The sequence below is a fragment of the Etheostoma cragini genome, chromosome 1, assembly GCF_013103735.1.
Source record: "Etheostoma cragini isolate CJK2018 chromosome 1, CSU_Ecrag_1.0, whole genome shotgun sequence".
Classification (NCBI taxonomy): Eukaryota; Metazoa; Chordata; class Actinopteri; order Perciformes; family Percidae; genus Etheostoma; species Etheostoma cragini.
Genome location: NC_048407.1, coordinates 18,962,810 through 18,972,238, shown reverse-complemented (window position 1 = coordinate 18,972,238; position 9,429 = coordinate 18,962,810). Strand labels below are relative to the sequence as shown.

Here is a 9,429-nt window from a genome sequence, read left to right as displayed (position 1 = left end):
ATTTGTCCTTTTATGACCTATACATATAGTACTATATGTTTATGTGCTACCAGTACGTGTTTTCTTTTCTTTCACATTGCTACGGTTGATTACATTTAATTCAATTCAATTCAATTCAATTCAATTTTATTTATAGTATCAATTCATAACAAGAGTTATCTCAAGACACTATACAGATAGACCACACTCCAGAATTTACAAGGACCCAACAGTTCTAGTAGTTTCCTACAGAGCAAGCAACAGTGCGACAGTGGCGAGGAAAAACTTCCTTTTAGGCAGAAACCTCGGTCAGACCCAGGCTCTTGGTAGGCGGTGTCTTACGGGCCGGTTGGGGTTAGAATTTTGTAGTTGTAATTTACAAATCTTAACTGTATTAACTGATGTACAGCAGCTGTAACCACATATTTACAGTCAATTCTCAAACAGGCATCTGTGTAAACTAACCAATTCTGTGCAAAATCAGCAAATACATATATATCTATCAATTTCTATATTTATTCTCATTAAAAGAACCATGATCAGTTGAAAGTCGAAAAAAATTAAGACTTCAGCTGGATGTGGAAAAATAAATAAATTACGAAAAACTGGATTCCTTTTCTATGGAAAACAAAAAAAGGAATTTGTAATTTCTTTAATTGTACAAAAATACCTTAAGTCACCTCAATTTGTCAAAGTCTGCAGTGATGAAATATTGAACGTGATCACTGAACCAACTACTGTTACTGCACAAATACACAGTGCAACAGTAATTTTCATTCATCAGGACTATTGATGGTCAACTACAGACCTACCTGCAGCTTTGCTTAATGACTAGAGTGGAGGACAGCTGATTGTACCACAGACATGTTTTAAATATTGCATTAAATAAAGCATCACAGGCAAAAATGGGATTGTGCCAGTCTAAAGGCATGGCACCCTGCCGACAGGCTTTGTGTATGTTAAGTCAATTTTTGTTCACTACAATCCTGTTTATTACTCTTCACTTTGATTTGAAGGCAGTAATTTAGTTTTTCATGTTAGAACCCTAAAGGAATGGTTTCTTAATGTTTCCAGAGTTGACTGGTTGTGACTCTGAATGCTGAGTTTCTTTTTTCATGTGGAGCATCCACTCCAGAAACCTTTCTTAGACGCTTATTAGGATTTTCCTCTCTAATTTCCGCCATAGGCTACTCCTAGTTACAGTTTCACTATTGCATCTCCCCCCTTTCTGTCCCCTTCAGCTCAGCCTGGTTGACGTAAAATGCATCAATCCGGTGCACCACTGCGGGGATGTTGCCACAGACATCAGAAACCACAACTCTGGCATGCTGCAAATCACAGATAGCTTTTCCTGGCTGCAATAGGCTTTCAAATTCAGACTCCTGCTGCATAATAATTGCACTGAGTTTCTTGGAGTTTCATGGGACATCACTTGTTTCAAAGTGGTATAATCATATTTCATCAGATTGTCCCTGAGAAATATGATGAGGCAAATTTGGGAAACAGAAAATGATCTAAAAATCCAATCAACATAAAAATAAGTCCACAGAGAAAGATAATCTGCTAAATGGAAGTATGTGTGAAGTGCAGATCCAATAAGAAAACCTTTACAGTATCAGTGTGTAAATAAATTTGGACCTTACATTGCCGTTGAGGCAGCAGTGGCACTTATAGGAGAAATTTGACAATGCTTTACGGTCTACAGCTTTTATATCAATAAGGCTGTACATTTAGAATACAAGGAATATGTACATTTCGAGGTCATAAATGATCAGATTAAAAAAGATTTATTGTTCATGCCCAACAATCTTTATTCTAGCCCAGGCTGAGAAACAAAGTTGACATAATTCTGTCTCTACCACATAGAAGTCTTTTGTTTTATACATTATCCGTTACATGGACTTTTCCAATTTACAACAATTTATTCAAAGACATGTTTAATATACAATGCATACTTGTAATAGAACATCAGAATGACAGATAATTATTTAAATGGAAACTTGAGCAGATTGAATAAATGGAGCAGCTTAAAGATGTATGAGCTGATAAGTGGAACAGAAAACAGGGTTCTAAGTTGCCACAAGGGGGCATTTCTTGCTTCTAAAGTGTTCATAAGTTCATCTGTGATCCTTAAAAGCAACATTTAATTTGACCATTAAATTGACATGGTATTCATATATTTATAACATACAGGACATTTGGACTATTTTAACGTATTTTATTTGTGGTTTAAACATCCTCCATGACACAAAAAAAAATTCAACAAGCTGTACAGTGACAGTAACAAAATACTTAGGTAAACACAAGCAAACACAAACAAAAGAAAATACGTGCACTCAGGCACAAATACAATGTATGAAAAAATCAGAAGCTCTGCTGATTGGGATGCTGGCTCCCCGACTCCTATTCATGTAAGCAGTAAGTGGCCCTCACTAGTCCTTCTCTTATCTCTGAATAAAGCAAATCAGCACGGCTGGCTGAGCAGTCAAAGCAGAGAGCCAGCAAAGCACCTGGCCTTACACGGCTATCTGATTAGAGGAGGTTGCAGGCCAGGTTAAACCAGACCAGGCCAAGCAGTGGCAGATCTGGAGCAAAATGAACTAAACCAGGCTAATTCTATTGTACCATGGCCTCCCTAGAGGCTTAGAGCAGCAGGGTCAAATCAAAGCACTTCTATAGCACAGACCAAACTTATCAACCAGAAGTGAGAAGAGCAGTGGAGAATCTATAGCTTCATCTGTTCAAAACAGCTGAGTGGTGTTTTCTGAAGCATGCATTTAATGATTAAGCTGATATTATCTGCGGTGTCCCCAAGCTCCCAAATTGGCTTACAAAAAAGAGTCCTCTGACATATTTTATCTCAGCTGAAAATGGCATGAATGTTGAGAGTGACACAGCAGAGTAAAGACATTAGTGACGGTGTTCTGCACTTACAAAAATAAAGATAACAAAAGGGTTGGGAATTTGGTCTGCTTTTATCTATTTTTTTGCTGTTTGCAAACATTGTACCTTGATGACAGTTTATAATGAACAAAAGCATTAAAAAATGATCTTGGTCAGTCTGACCTATGCAACACATTGCATGCTACTGTCATTTAGACAGTAGTTAAATACAGACTATACATGGCTAACATGTTCAGACGAGGTATTGCGTGACACATTTTATTCTTGGTTAATGCACATGTAGTCTTTGCTAAGGTTGATGGATTTGGATGCTGAGTGCTTGGAAGCGCCAACTGAACAGGGTGAACAGAAATCAATGATTTACTTTTTAGGGAATTTAACCCATATAGAAGTTTGATGATGAAAGGGGCAATAACATTTGACAGTCAAATCAGATGATACATTTTTGGAGGTTTAAGGTGAAAGACTGGATAATAAAAGCAGACATACTGTATGCTGTAGGTCATCACAAGAAAGCACCATTGTAAGTCATGATCTGATGTTGGACCTTTCATATTCATTAGTTATTGAAAATAAGGTATACTATCAGGAAATGAAATTGTCACAAAAGCACCTAAAAACAGCAGCCTGTTGTGTAGACAGAAAGTGTTTGTTATTACAGTGTTATTCCTGAACAACTGTGAGGCTGCTTCATGACAGGGTCAGTTCCATTAGCCTGTTTTTTTGTTCAGTTTGGGAAAAATTGTTGACCATTTGTGGAAGAAGAGTACACACGTTTCAGTGTAAGTGCAATACAGGAGAGTGTAGGTCTGAGTAAAGTAGGAGTAGTTGAACATCCACGGTCTAGGTTTCACTTCTGCGTTAACAAGGAGGGCCATGAAAACAACCAAAATAACGTCCACAACCACATCACATTTATTATTTTTATGATACATATTAGCTACACTACATTAATTAAGGGCAGCAGAAATATGTTAAAGATTTTTTTGAAGTTGTTTTTTTTTTTATTTCTTTTTTTCTCTTGTTCCTTTTTCTTTTCACAAGATTCTGAGGATTGTCTAAACAATGTTTAGTGGACGTTTGCCCTTCCGGTTCTGTGGAGGACAAAGTTTATGAAGCCAGGGTCTCTGATCAGCCCTTCCTAGACTGGATTGCAAAGTGGGTCATTTCTCCAGGGCCCTAGAATACTCCAGATTTGACAAATTTAATTGACAATTGGTTTGAAAATGTGCACCTCTAAAACAAAAAATAAACTGCCATGAAGTTCTATGCTAAAATCTAATTTTAAGACGTTCTTTTTTCAGTTTTTTCCTTAAATTTTGGATATTTCTAAATGAATGTTTAATCAAATTACCACACATTAAATCAAGGATCATGCAAGTATTCTGGCATAGAAACTCTGTACTTGTTGCACAGAGAGCAGGAAGAATAAAGGTTAACTGGATAGATCCATCAAACCCAACCCCTAAACTGGTGTACTCAATAAGCCAGAATGACCCAACAGTGGCAAATGAATGTCATCATCAAACTACTTTGCATACAAAAAAGCTTGCAGAAGTTTAAAATAACTGACTTATAGTTAAGATGTTTACAATGAAATGTACCCTTCCTTTAAACCACGGCTCAGCACAGCTACAGATACTTGACATACACAAAATTACCTTAAAATAAATCACAAAAATAACGAAGCATTTGGACAAGATGGGTACAAAGTTTCATCACGCTCAAGCAACACAGTATCTGTTAGATTTTTTAAGTGTTTAAAAGCTGGCAGAGATGTGTGTATTTACTGAGGTGTGGACCTTAACCACCTATCTTTAATTAGTGGAACATGCATTCAAACAGATGACTTTCCCACTCTGTCTCAAATCCATTTGCTCATTCACCACTGGCACATTTATCCAAGTGTCTCATTTGCCACCTATACAGCTTGTACCACAGCACCGCTCTTGTGTGGCCACACCCTGTTACACAACAGCTGCACTACACACAGGAATGATGAAATACAATAACTGCAAACTAGGGAGATAAGAACAACCAGAATTCATATATCCATAAATTGCATCTCACCATTTGGCTCCGTAGCTTACAAAACAAAGTCTCCCCTGAGACTTCTCAAATGAGAGCATTTTCTGACTTCTGACACACATGATGAGAGCTTCTTTTTAACAGTTAGCTTTTAAACACTCTCAGCTGATGACCACTGATAAATCTGAGCTCCTTTAGTTACATACTGCTGCATTCATCTTTTTTTGGGGAGGGGGAGATGATTAATAGTTTGTTGTTGAGGGAACCGCCAACACACAGGACAATAGAGAAAGTGATACGACAGCTGACAATGGCTTTTAGCGGCTACTGCTCAGCTGTTTCATGAATTGCACTTTCAACAGATTACGGAATAAAAAGACTGACTGAAAAAATGCATTGAAATATTATCCTGTATAAAGAACATTTAAATCATACACCTAGCCTTTTTTACTCTCTTGGCTAAACGTGCACAGACAGGTGTTAAAAGTTGTTGATGGATGTTCTTGGAGGGGCAGTCGTTCATCTTCATAGATCCTTTTCTCTTGAAGGATTGGTGTCGAAACACTGGCTTCTAATGGATGACTTGTTCAGACAAGACCACAGACATGTCTTCGACTGGGTTCTCTGTCTTTAAGTGTTTGAAGTCGCAATTGTAAATCTGGCCAACACAACCTGTGTTTCATACATAGAGCAGGTCTGGGAACATAGTTTGGTAAAAGAATATAGATTTAATAGACTTTAAGATGACATAGAAGCTAACATTTTCAATTAATCCCTAGCCGGGTACGTAATAGATATATCACTGTGCTGATGAGATATATCTATTAAGAGGTATATACATAATAAAGGAAATGTATCTGTTTGTTTAAAATGATACCCAGTTCAATCATATTCAATTTCCTTTATACAGCGCCAAATCACACACACAACAACAGTTATCTCACAGCACTTTTGATAAAAGAACAGGTCTAGACCGTACTCTGTGATGTTATTTACAGAAACCCAACAATTTCCACCAAGAGAAAGCACTAGGTGACAGCGGCAAGGAAAACTTCCTTTTAAGAGGCAGAAACCTTGAGCAGAACCATGGCTCAGGATGGGCAGTCATCTGCCTCGACCGGATGGGGGTGAGAGAAAGAGACAGACAGAGAGAGAGACAGAGAAAGAGAGAGAGAGAGAGAGAGAGAGAGAGAGAGAGAAAGAGACATGGAGAATTGTAGAAGAGGGTGTCAAGCAAGAACATGGAGGCAGCAGGTGACTCCAAACAGATCCAGACTCCACAGCTCCAGAGCCAGAAACACCTGCAGGAAGTGATAGGAGGAGAGAGGAGAGGGGCAAGAGAGCACAAGACTACGGGGGCGAGAGAGAACAAGACTACAGGAAAGGGAAGAAGTTGAGATAGTAACATGCTTTAATGGGATGAGGTTGCATTCAGATGGAGAGAAGGAGGAGGAGAGAGGTGCTCAGTGCATCATGGGACGTCCCCTGGTGGTCTAGGCCTATGACAGCATAACTAAGGGATGGTTCAGGACTCTCCTGAGCCAGACTTAACTATGGGCTTTATCATTAAGGAAGTCTTAAGCCTACTCTTATATGTAGGGACGGTGTCTGCCCCCTGAACCCAAACTGGAACACAAGTAACCCTGCATTCTGGGAGTGCAGTGCTCTGGTGGGGTAGTAAGGTACTATGAGCTCTTTAAGATGAGAAGGTGCCTGACCATGAAAAGCTTTGTAGGTGAGAAGAAGGATTTTAAATTATATTCTGGATTTCACAGGAAGCCAATGCAGAGAAGCGAAAACAGGAGAGATGTGATCTCTTTTCCTGGTTCCTGTCTAAACACATGCTGCAGCATTTTGAATCAGCTGAAGAATCTTTATGGACTTTTTCGAGCATCTTGATAATAAAGAATGGCTGTAATCCAGCCTAGAAGTTACACATGAATGGACTAGTTTTTCTCAATCAGTTGCAGATCACAGTCTGTTTGGCTTGGAATGTATAACTTTACAAAGTTTTTCTACACCAAATCTGAATGAAATCTTGAACACTCCCCTTCTCTCTCCTGTTTAAATTTTGCCAGATTTGTTCAGTCAGTTGCTGCCTTTATGTCTGGAAGGAAATATTTATCCCTGAACTGAGCGATTAGGAATAACCTAAAGATGTGATTAAGAAGAGAGGGAAAATGACGGAAGACAGACGCCATGACAGCAAATTCCATTGTTTGATATATTTAGTTAATTCACATTATGTCTATGAATCAAGTAATCTTGCTTCACTATACAGCATATAATCAAGTTGACAATACATTAAACAGAAGTGATGGTTAAGCAAGCAAACATGAATGCACCTGGTCAGTCCATCATTAAAGGTAATTTAATGCACACTTTTTGTATAACACGGTAGCACTGTGGCAGCTCATTCATTCAACAGTACAGTGTCTTTAGATGGTGTGAATATTTGTCATGACATTTGCATGGATTTGTGTTTCCAATCACTGCCTCCATCTCATGTTTATTTAAAACCACCATTTGAATACATTGATACATTACTATGGATTAAGATGCAAATTTCAAATCAAAAGCACTAAGATAACTATTTTGTTCCTACACATTGGTGCCCCAGTTGAACAGCCAAACTGGATGGATGGTGTCTTTTGTCATTAAGGTAGTTAGTTGCCTGTGTCTAAGGAGGTTATGCTAGCTGTCCTGCTTGTGTTTGTTTGTCTGTTTGTTTGTTGCAACAAAACCACATGTGAAATTAATATAGATATCCTAAATATATTTCACAGGTGAAATGTTTGAACACTACATGTTTATATATGATTCATTTTAGACATTTCAGGTTTTTGCTGATAACATGTATCGCATAAGATAAGATAGGATACAGTTTTATAGATCCCCAGTGGGAAAATTTGGTTGTTGTAGCAGTACAACAAACAACAGAAATAAATACAGATAAGTATAGAAAGTAACACAAATAAATAAGACGTAAAAAACAAATAGAATGGAATAAAAAATTGAAACTATACAAGAGTATTTGGAAACAATGACATGGTAAGGGAGTTGTGCTAAAAAAGTGACACTGGTGTAATTAATAGCAGCAGAGTCAACGGGTTGATGCACACAGCACACCAGAATATAATATAATGCAAGAGTCAATGTAGCATATTTACATAATATAGGTAGGTAGATAGATAGATAGACAGATAGATAGACTTTAATAATCCCAAACTGGGAAATTACATTGGTATAGTATCATGTAGTAGCTACATCATGATATAGTGAGGGAAATTAGAAATAGTACATGGTGCGGTAGTGTAGTAATATATTATAGAAGAATAAGAGAAAATACAGTATAGTAAAACAATATAAGAGTATATAGCAGTACATACACATAAGAAATGTACATATTAATGTATTAATAATCAAAATCCCAAAATATGCATTAATCTAAAACTGACTATTCTGCAAAATGAGTACTTTACCCGTTTCTTTAAATTTATTTGTTTAAAGATTATTTCTACATTGTAGATATAGCTACTTTTACTTTGGTAAACACTCTGAGTACTTCAACCACTGGTTAAACTACCCAGAAGTATATAATGTGTAAAATTAGCTCTACATTTACCAGCTGCATCATTAAAGTGACGTACACAATAATGCATCACTAACTATAATCCAGTTATATTTGATTCTAAAATGGGCCATTTTGCATAATAAGCAGTCTTACGTTAACTGTAGGTGCTTTCAGTGTATTTGAAGCTGATACTTTTGTACTTTTTCTTTTAATTGAGTATTTCTACACTGTAGTATTGCTGAATTGCTGAGCAGATCCGAATACTTATCCACCACTGTCTTTGAGGGACTTTGTTCTATCTTGATAACTGTAGCTGGGTCGATTCTGTTGTGGGCCTCAGGACTCTGGCGTTGTAAAATCTGATCTTCGTGGTGTCCCTGAAGGCGTCATTTCTCGGGATGTTTTGTTTGTACCCTCCCTGTGTCCCTGCTGCTGCCCGCTGCCCAGGCTGGCTGCTGGGCTCGGGATGACGCCACCTCTCGCTCCGCCCCGGCGCAAACTCGCTCTTTGCGTTCATTTCATTCCTCTTCTCATTCCGAGCATTCTTCGCATCTCCGTCAGTGCGCGATTCACCTACACCTTCCTGGCTGGTCCAGAAACACTAGAATAACTTGACATAGTATTAAAAAAATACCCCATAACATCCCATTTGTCAAAAAAGGGGACATTTTTTTATATGAGATATCAATAACGAGGTAAGTTGCAATGGTAGTTGCAGGTATCCAAACTGGTTGTAGACTTCTCTTCGTTGGGTTTTAGTTGACGCATTTGTAAATATTAGACAGTTTATTATAAAATGTCGGCTTATTTAGGTGTTTACTATTTATCCCATGGCGTAAAGTAACGTTAGGTCGTCTCTTCGCTGAGATAGATGGCCGATTCTGGTCGCTGTTTGCAACAGGGTGCTCACTTTGAACACTCACTGTTGTAGCCCATGGCTTTGA

The 9,429-nt window shown here is 37.9% G+C and overlaps 1 protein-coding gene across 9 annotated transcripts in view; it reads left to right on the top strand.

The window, feature by feature from the left end:
* Positions 1-8,919: 8,919 nt before the first annotated feature.
* Positions 8,920-9,429, top strand: part of tead1b (TEA domain family member 1b) — a 58,142-nt gene continuing 57,632 nt past the window's right edge. For 4 of the 9 annotated variants that reach the window (XM_034868883.1, XM_034868875.1, XM_034868868.1 and 1 more), the window contains exon 1: positions 8,920-9,180. The gene's annotated coding sequence lies outside the window, so the exon portion shown is untranslated. The remainder of the gene's footprint in view (positions 9,181-9,429) is intronic. The other 5 variants (XM_034868919.1, XM_034868910.1, XM_034868891.1 and 2 more) reach the window with 2 other exon arrangements.